The sequence below is a fragment of the Maniola jurtina genome, chromosome Z, assembly GCF_905333055.1.
Source record: "Maniola jurtina chromosome Z, ilManJurt1.1, whole genome shotgun sequence".
NCBI lineage: Eukaryota > Metazoa > Arthropoda > Insecta > Lepidoptera > Nymphalidae > Maniola > Maniola jurtina.
The window spans coordinates 14025180-14035704 of NC_060058.1; the positions used below are offsets into that span (position 1 = coordinate 14025180).

Below are 10525 nucleotides of genomic sequence, written 5' to 3' on the forward strand. Positions count from 1 at the left end.
ACAAGTCTAAATTAAAAATTTATAACACCCCCGACAAGTGAAGGTTACAGTAACTAGAAAAGCGATGATAACTTTCAAACGGCTGAACCGATTTTCTTGGATTATAGCTAAGAACACTCTCGATCAAGACACCTTTCAAACAAAAAAAAACTAAATTAAAATCGGTTCATTAGTTTAGGAGCTACGATGCCACAGACAGATACACAGATACACACGTCAAACTTATAACACCCCTCTTTTTGGGTCGGGGGTTAAAAAAATAAGAAATAATAATTTTAAATGGTTTTTTATTGTTTGGGCATCTTCTGTGGTGCCAAGGTTTTCTAATATTTGCGTCGTTGTCTTGTCTTGTTCTTTTCTAATTTGATTAGGGTTAATTGCAGTTTCTTTGAAAGCCAAAGTGGACGAATGCGCTGATGCGTGTATAAGGATATAGAGTTTTTCGCAGCTTTATTTTCTCCAATGTCCAACTCTGTACAATTCATATTACAATATACCAAAAAAAAAAAACAAAAGAAAATCACGAAGTGACAAAAAAACAATTGTTTTATTATCTCAGCGTTTATTAAGAAATGTTAGAATCAGGTTTAATTTTTGAACTTTATCTTATTCTGCTCCGTAATCTTGGGAGAGGTTATGCTAAACGTAATTTGTTACTAAAATCCAGACCTGCTTTTTTCTTATTTTTATAACAAAAAAAGCAGGCCTGGATTATTTTGGTTGGTTGGCCAGTATGTTGGCCGTCGTTGGTCATATGTAAGTCACAACAGTGAAAAGTTCTGCATAGTTTGAAATACTAACGTCCTAGTGATAATGTTAAAATTATGCTTGGAATTTTACTTTCCGCTCCATATGAAGCTTGGGCCCAGTGTTGTAAAGTGTGTTACGAAGTCACTCGCAATGGTATTGAGTCTTTTTGTCTTTGGTCTTGAGGTTAACAGTAATTTATTTCAAATTATACATTGATCACGCTATCCGAGCACTATAATACACTATAATTATTCTGATAGTCATAAGAAAACAAACCTTAAATACATCGTATAAAAATTTCAAACTGGTGGGCAAGGATATTACAATCAATTATAATCATGATATAACAATATCCTTGCTGACTGAATTCAAATGTTGATTTGTTACAAGTATCTATGTAGAAAGCAAAGCGAACTTTACTTAGTAGAGAAATATATAAATAATAGGTATATCAAAATAATTAAGTTCGCTGATAAATTATTTATTAGTTAATTATTCTCGCATAGGTTCGATTAGTTTTTCGTTAAATTTCTCTTGATATCGTTGCTTTTCGCCCGACAACATACAGGTACACTTACACGGACAAACCACCATGATCTGGTGACTTGCCGCGCTTCACATGTTAATAGTTCGGAATATCGTGGTTGGTATAAACTGTAATATCACAGCGATGGTGTCTGGAATTGGTGTACATATACTTATTATAAATATAAGAATGAAATGTTTACTTAAAGCCACCTTTTCTTTATTCTATGTCCTCCGGGAAGATTCTTTTGTAATCACCTGAAAGTGGCCAACTACTACAACACCTATTTAGCAGGCTAGAGTCTCGTTCGTTACCGGAATTAATCAGACAAATTGCTCCAGCAACGCTGACGGCCGTGAAGCCACCACGTGTCGCTCCGAAGACCTCTCTAAATCATTCAGTCGGTAGTAGAAGTCCTAAGAAGATCTGTTTTGTTTGTTTATTTCCGTCGGTTGCTCTCCTGGCTAGAGTCTTGTTCGTTACCGGGCTCTTCTTCTTCATCATCTCTCTGGGCTGGTTTCCGCACTTAAACGTTTCCGTCTGTTGTGCGTGCGTAGCCCCTCCCCGCCGAACAACAACAACGCTTAACAAGACGACACTGGGTGACTGGATATACCGAAGTCTTTGTAAAACCGCGACAAATTCGTAATACCTTCGATCTTGACTGAAAAAATTGAAAACAAACGAAAATCCAATAGTTAATTAACGATAGCCTATCATTTTAAATAAAAAACAAAAAAGCAAGCCCTTTCGAAAACATATATAAACTATAATGATAGAAAACAATTAAAACATGAACTTTTAGTTACCAAAAATCCAAATTTTTAGCATATCTACCCGATTTTTAAACATATTCAGGTACAAAATCGAGGTAAAAAAGAGATCTTTATTCTTATTCAATAACTTACTAACTATAATATAAATCAAAAGTAATGTTCGTTACCGGCATTAACCAGACAAATTGCTCCAGCAACGCTGACGGTCGTAGGTCGCTCCGAAGACCTCTCTAAATCATTCAGTCGGTAGTAAAAGTCCTAAGAAGTGCTGGTTTTGTTTGTTTATTTCCGTCGGTTGCTCTCCTGGCTAGAGTCTTGTTCGTTACCGGAATTAACCAGACAAATTGCTCCAGCAACGCTGACGGCCGTGGAGCCACCGCGTGTCGCTCCGAAGACCTCTCTAAATCATTCAATCGGTTGTAGAAGTCCTAAGAAGATTATTTTCATTTTTTTTGTTTTCTCCCGCTGCCCGTGGTTGGTATAAACTGTAATATCACAGCGATGGTGCCTGGAATTGGTGTACATATACTTATTATAAATATAAGGATGAAATGTTTACTTAAAGCCACCTTTTCTTTATTCTATGTCCTCCGTGAAGATTCTTTTGTAATCGTCTGAAAGTGGCCAAAGCACGTGTTCGTTGTCCATTATGTATATTTTGCATAGTTTCTTTCACATCCATTTCCTTGCTCTTCCTTTCAACATTTCATTTCATTCTCAGTACAGTTTTCGAAAGAGACTAATTGGCCTAGGTCACGTGAATTTTTACGTATTCTATATTTTCACACCCGGTTTTGATATCCTTCATTTCAGCGCTGGTAAGGATTTTTGTTTTTGGGATGTTCGATAGGCCACATTTTTTGCTCTCTCTGTCTCATATTGGATACTTGTCTAACATTGCCCGCGCGAGTTCCATCATTTTCTAACCAACACTTATTTGCTGTTATCACTATTCAGTGATATATTTTTTAAAGACTTGTTTTTATTCTCACTAATTGTTATTAGAGTAGTTAGTAACAAAAATAGAGTTTAGCCCCTCCCCGCCGAAGTGTTCGTTACCGGCATTAACCAGACAAATTGCTCCAGCAACGCTGACGGTCGTAGGTCGCTCCGAAGACCTCTCTAAATTATTCAGTCGGTAGTAAAAGTCCTAAGAAGATCTGTTTTGTTGCTCTCCTGGCTAGAGTCTTGTTCGTTACCGGAATTAATTAGACAAATTGCTCCAGCAACGCTGACGGTCTAGGGTCGCTGCGAAGGCCTCTCTAAATTATTCAGTCGGTAGTAAAAGTCCTAAGAAGATCTGTTTTGTTGCTCTCCTGGCTAGAGTCTTGTTCGTTACCGGAATTAATTAGACAAATTGCTCCAGCAATGCTGACGGTCTAGGGTCGCTGCGAAGGCCTCTCTAAATTATTCAGTCGGCAGTAAAAGTCCTAAGAAGATCTGTTTTGTTGCTCTCCTGGCTAGAGTCTTGTTCGTTACCGGAATTAATTAGACAAATTGCTCCAGCAACGCTGACGGTCCAGGGTCGCTGCGAAGGCCTCTCTAAATTATTCAGTCGGTAGTAAAAGTCCTAAGAAGATCTGTTTTGTTGCTCTCCTGGCTAGAGTCTTGTTCGTTACCGGAATTAATTAGACAAATTGCTCCAGCAACGCTGACGGTCCAGGGTCGCTGCGAAGGCCTCTCTAAATTATTCAGTCGGTAGTAAAAGTCCTAAGAAGATCTGTTTTGTTGCTCTCCTGGCTAGAGTCTTGTTCGTTACCGGAATTAATTAGACAAATTGCTCCAGCAACGCTGACGGTCCAGGGTCGCTGCGAAGGCCTCTCTAAATTATTCAGTCGGTAGTAAAAGTCCTAAGAAGATCTGTTTTGTTGCTCTCCTGGCTAGAGTCTTGTTCGTTACCGGAATTAATTAGACAAATTGCTCCAGCAACGCTGACGGTCCAGGGTCGCTGCGAAGGCCTCTCTAAATTATTCAGTCGGTAGTAAAAGTCCTAAGAAGATCTGTTTTGTTGCTCTCCTGGCTAGAGTCTTGTTCGTTACCGGAATTAATTAGACAAATTGCTCCAGCAACGCTGACGGTCCAGGGTCGCTGCGAAGGCCTCTCTAAATTATTCAGTCGGTAGTAAAAGTCCTAAGAAGATCTGTTTTGTTGCTCTCCTGGCTAGAGTCTTGTTCGTTACCGGAATTAATTAGACAAATTGCTCCAGCAACGCTGACGGTCCAGGGTCGCTGCGAAGGCCTCTCTAAATTATTCAGTCGGTAGTAAAAGTCCTAAGAAGATCTGTTTTGTTGCTCTCCTGGCTAGAGTCTTGTTCGTTACCGGAATTAATTAGACAAATTGCTCCAGCAACGCTGACGGTCTAGGGTCGCTGCGAAGGCCTCTCTAAATTATTCAGTCGGTAGTAAAAGTCCTAAGAAGATCTGTTTTGTTGCTCTCCTGGCTAGAGTCTTGTTCGTTACCGGAATTAATCGGACAAATTGCTCCAGCAACGCTGACGGCCGTGAAGCCACCACGTGTCGCTCCGAAGACCTCTCTAAATCATTCAGTCGGTAGTAGAAGTCCTAAGAAGATCTGTTTTGTTTGTTTATTTCCGTCGGTTGCTCTCCTGGCTAGAGTCTTGTTCGTTACCGGGCTCTTCTTCTTCATCATCTTCTCTCTGGGCTGGTTTCCGCACTTAAACGTTTCCGTCTGTTGTGCGTGCGTAGCCCCTCCCCGCCGAACAACAACAACGCTTAACAAGACGACACTGGGTGACTGGATATACCGAAGTCTTTGTAAAACCGCGACAAATTCGTAATACCTTCGATCTTGACTGAAAAAATTGAAAACAAACGAAAATCCAATAGTTAATTAACGATAGCCTATCATTTTAAATAAAAAACAAAAAAGCAAGCCCTTTCGAAAACATATATAAACTATAATGATAGAAAACAATTAAAACATGAACTTTTAGTTACCAAAAATCCAAATTTTTAGCATATCTACCCGATTTTTAAACATATTCAGGTACAAAATCGAGGTAAAAAAGAGATCTTTATTCTTATTCAATAACTTACTAACTATAATATAAATCAAAAGTAATGTTCGTTACCGGCATTAACCAGACAAATTGCTCCAGCAACGCTGACGGTCGTAGGTCGCTCCGAAGACCTCTCTAAATCATTCAGTCGGTAGTAAAAGTCCTAAGAAGTGCTGGTTTTGTTTGTTTATTTCCGTCGGTTGCTCTCCTGGCTAGAGTCTTGTTCGTTACCGGAATTAACCAGACAAATTGCTCCAGCAACGCTGACGGCCGTGGAGCCACCGCGTGTCGCTCCGAAGACCTCTCTAAATCATTCAATCGGTTGTAGAAGTCCTAAGAAGATTATTTTCATTTTTTTTGTTTTCTCCCGCTGCCCGTGGTTGGTATAAACTGTAATATCACAGCGATGGTGCCTGGAATTGGTGTACATATACTTATTATAAATATAAGGATGAAATGTTTACTTAAAGCCACCTTTTCTTTATTCTATGTCCTCCGTGAAGATTCTTTTGTAATCGTCTGAAAGTGGCCAAAGCACGTGTTCGTTGTCCATTATGTATATTTTGCATAGTTTCTTTCACATCCATTTCCTTGCTCTTCCTTTCAACATTTCATTTCATTCTCAGTACAGTTTTCGAAAGAGACTAATTGGCCTAGGTCACGTGAATTTTTACGTATTCTATATTTTCACACCCGGTTTTGATATCCTTCATTTCAGCGCTGGTAAGGATTTTTGTTTTTGGGATGTTCGATAGGCCACATTTTTTGCTCTCTCTGTCTCATATTGGATACTTGTCTAACATTGCCCGCGCGAGTTCCATCATTTTCTAACCAACACTTATTTGCTGTTATCACTATTCAGTGATATATTTTTTAAAGACTTGTTTTTATTCTCACTAATTGTTATTAGAGTAGTTAGTAACAAAAATAGAGTTTAGCCCCTCCCTGCCGAAGTGTTCGTTACCGGCATTAACCAGACAAATTGCTCCAGCAACGCTGACGGTCGTAGGTCGCTCCGAAGACCTCTCTAAATTATTCAGTCGGTAGTAAAAGTCCTAAGAAGATCTGTTTTGTTGCTCTCCTGGCTAGAGTCTTGTTCGTTACCGGAATTAATTAGACAAATTGCTCCAGCAACGCTGACGGTCCAGGGTCGCTGCGAAGGCCTCTCTAAATTATTCAGTCGGTAGTAAAAGTCCTAAGAAGATCTGTTTTGTTGCTCTCCTGGCTAGAGTCTTGTTCGTTACCGGAATTAATTAGACAAATTGCTCCAGCAACGCTGACGGTCTAGGGTCGCTGCGAAGGCCTCTCTAAATTATTCAGTCGGTAGTAAAAGTCCTAAGAAGATCTGTTTTGTTGCTCTCCTGGCTAGAGTCTTGTTCGTTACCGGAATTAATTAGACAAATTGCTCCAGCAACGCTGACGGTCCAGGGTCGCTGCGAAGGCCTCTCTAAATTATTCAGTCGGTAGTAAAAGTCCTAAGAAGATCTGTTTTGTTGCTCTCCTGGCTAGAGTCTTGTTCGTTACCGGAATTAATTAGACAAATTGCTCCAGCAACGCTGACGGTCCAGGGTCGCTGCGAAGGCCTCTCTAAATTATTCAGTCGGTAGTAAAAGTCCTAAGAAGATCTGTTTTGTTGCTCTCCTGGCTAGAGTCTTGTTCGTTACCGGAATTAATTAGACAAATTGCTCCAGCAACGCTGACGGTCTAGGGTCGCTGCGAAGGCCTCTCTAAATTATTCAGTCGGTAGTAAAAGTCCTAAGAAGATCTGTTTTGTTGCTCTCCTGGCTAGAGTCTTGTTCGTTACCGGAATTAATTAGACAAATTGCTCCAGCAACGCTGACGGTCTAGGGTCGCTGCGAAGGCCTCTCTAAATTATTCAGTCGGTAGTAAAAGTCCTAAGAAGATCTGTTTTGTTGCTCTCCTGGCTAGAGTCTTGTTCGTTACCGGAATTAATTAGACAAATTGCTCCAGCAACGCTGACGGTCTAGGGTCGCTGCGAAGGCCTCTCTAAATTATTCAGTCGGTAGTAAAAGTCCTAAGAAGATCTGTTTTGTTGCTCTCCTGGCTAGAGTCTTGTTCGTTACCGGAATTAATTAGACAAATTGCTCCAGCAACGCTGACGGTCCAGGGTCGCTGCGAAGGCCTCTCTAAATTATTCAGTCGGTAGTAAAAGTCCTAAGAAGATCTGTTTTGTTGCTCTCCTGGCTAGAGTCTTGTTCGTTACCGGAATTAATTAGACAAATTGCTCCAGCAACGCTGACGGTCCAGGGTCGCTGCGAAGGCCTCTCTAAATTATTCAGTCGGTAGTAAAAGTCCTAAGAAGATCTGTTTTGTTGCTCTCCTGGCTAGAGTCTTGTTCGTTACCGGAATTAATTAGACAAATTGCTCCAGCAACGCTGACGGTCTAGGGTCGCTGCGAAGGCCTCTCTAAATTATTCAGTCGGTAGTAAAAGTCCTAAGAAGATCTGTTTTGTTGCTCTCCTGGCTAGAGTCTTGTTCGTTACCGGAATTAATTAGACAAATTGCTCCAGCAACGCTGACGGTCCAGGGTCGCTGCGAAGGCCTCTCTAAATTATTCAGTCGGTAGTAAAAGTCCTAAGAAGATCTGTTTTGTTGCTCTCCTGGCTAGAGTCTTGTTCGTTACCGGAATTAATTAGACAAATTGCTCCAGCAACGCTGACGGTCCAGGGTCGCTGCGAAGGCCTCTCTAAATTATTCAGTCGGTAGTAAAAGTCCTAAGAAGATCTGTTTTGTTGCTCTCCTGGCTAGAGTCTTGTTCGTTACCGGAATTAATTAGACAAATTGCTCCAGCAACGCTGACGGTCTAGGGTCGCTGCGAAGGCCTCTCTAAATTATTCAGTCGGTAGTAAAAGTCCTAAGAAGATCTGTTTTGTTGCTCTCCTGGCTAGAGTCTTGTTCGTTACCGGAATTAATTAGACAAATTGCTCCAGCAACGCTGACGGTCTAGGGTCGCTGCGAAGGCCTCTCTAAATTATTCAGTCGGTAGTAAAAGTCCTAAGAAGATCTGTTTTGTTGCTCTCCTGGCTAGAGTCTTGTTCGTTACCGGAATTAATTAGACAAATTGCTCCAGCAACGCTGACGGTCTAGGGTCGCTGCGAAGGCCTCTCTAAATTATTCAGTCGGTAGTAAAAGTCCTAAGAAGATCTGTTTTGTTGCTCTCATGGCTAGAGTCTTGTTCGTTACCGGAATTAATCAGACAAATTGCTCCAGCAACGCTGACGGCCGTGAAGCCACCACGTGTCGCTCCGAAGACCTCTCTAAATCATTCAGTCGGTAGTAGAAGTCCTAAGAAGATCTGTTTTGTTTGTTTATTTCCGTCGGTTGCTCTCCTGGCTAGAGTCTTGTTCGTTACCGGGCTCTTCTTCTTCATCATCTTCTCTCTGGGCTGGTTTCCGCACTTAAACGTTTCCGTCTGTTGTGCGTGCGTAGCCCCTCCCCGCCGAACAACAACAACGCTTAACAAGACGACACTGGGTGACTGGATATACCGAAGTCTTTGTAAAACCGCGACAAATTCGTAATACCTTCGATCTTGACTGAAAAAATTGAAAACAAACGAAAATCCAATAGTTAATTAACGATAGCCTATCATTTTAAATAAAAAACAAAAAAGCAAGCCCTTTCGAAAACATATATAAACTATAATGATAGAAAACAATTAAAACATGAACTTTTAGTTACCAAAAATCCAAATTTTTAGCATATCTACCCGATTTTTAAACATATTCAGGTACAAAATCGAGGTTGGCTGTATTATTAGTTAAGTTTCACTAATCTGTTATAATTATATTACTTATTATATCTACTATTATTTATATCTACTATTATCTACTTAGGTATAATACAACAAGTGCAGCCGTCTCCTATTATCCCTTGTTTGTTGAGGTAAAAAAGAGATCTTTATTCTTATTCAATAACTTACTAACTATAATATAAATCAAAAGTAATGTTCGTTACCGGCATTAACCAGACAAATTGCTCCAGCAACGCTGACGGTCGTAGGTCGCTCCGAAGACCTCTCTAAATCATTCAGTCGGTAGTAAAAGTCCTAAGAAGTGCTGGTTTTGTTTGTTTATTTCCGTCGGTTGCTCTCCTGGCTAGAGTCTTGTTCGTTACCGGAATTAACCAGACAAATTGCTCCAGCAACGCTGACGGCCGTGGAGCCACCGCGTGTCGCTCCGAAGACCTCTCTAAATCATTCAATCGGTTGTAGAAGTCCTAAGAAGATTATTTTCATTTTTTTTGTTTTCTCCCGCTGCCCGTGGTTGGTATAAACTGTAATATCACAGCGATGGTGCCTGGAATTGGTGTACATATACTTATTATAAATATAAGGATGAAATGTTTCCTTAAAGCCACCTTTTCTTTATTATATGTCCTCCGTGAAGATTCTTTTGTAATCGTCTGAAAGTGGCCAAAGCACGTGTTCGTTGTGCATTATGTAGATTTTGTATAGTTTCTTTCACATTCATTTCCTTGCTCTTCCTTTCAACATTTCATTTCATTCTCAGTACAGTTTTCGAAAGAGACTAATTGGCCTAGGTCACGTGAATTTTTACGTATTCTATATTTTCACACCCGGTTTTGATATCCTTCATTTCAGCGCTGGTAAGGATTTTTGTTTTTGGGATGTTCGATAGGCCACCTTTTTTGCTCTCTCTGTCTCATATTGGATACTTGTCTAATATTGCCCGCGCGAGTTCCATCATTTTCTAACCAACACTTATTTGCTGTTATCACTATTCAGTGATATATTTTTTAAAGACTTGTTTTTATTCTCACTAATTGTTATTAGAGTAGTTAGTAACAAAAATAGAGTTTGAAACAAAGATTCTATCTTAAAAATAAAATTAGAGCAAAGTCTTAGCAGATTTTTATTTATTTTCATTAATATATATAATTATTATAAGTATAATAATGTATCTGGAATACAAAATACTTTAAAATTAAGTAGGTATTATTATTATTATTAAATAACTGTCTGTAATGGTATCTGAAATACTAGATATAAAATACGTACCTATCTTTTAAATATTTTTTAAAGATAAAATACTTTTGTAAAAAAAATTTAAATGAAAGTTTATTTTTTTACACGTAAATCGCGTTGATTGCGCAAACGTGACACAATATAATATGAAATCTTTAATTGAAACTTAAGTAAAACTAGTTCTTCAAACAGTTTATCACTCATTTCTTCTTCATACAAGATACCTACGGATTATGTATCTGTATTTCAGATACTTGTATCTTACATAAGTTACATCTCTGTATTTTAAACCATTATCTTCTTCTGTTTAACATTAAAAAGCAGAGACACTGTTGTAGAAACAGTGTCTCAGCTTTTTAATGTTTGATATTTTCATTTAATTCTTTAGTTTTAAGCTTCTTGAGTTGTTGGCTTACTATTATGGATTTCTATTGTTTTCCCATAAC

At 39.3% G+C, this 10525-nt stretch overlaps 1 long non-coding RNA gene across 1 annotated transcript; it reads left to right on the forward strand.

Moving 5' to 3' along the window:
• The first annotated feature begins 8272 nt into the window (after positions 1-8272).
• Positions 8273-9049, forward strand: LOC123880286. The gene is made up of 2 exons (XR_006799198.1): positions 8273-8835; positions 8978-9049. It is a non-coding gene; the product is annotated as an uncharacterized LOC123880286 (long non-coding RNA).
• The last annotated feature ends 1476 nt before the right edge of the window (positions 9050-10525 follow it).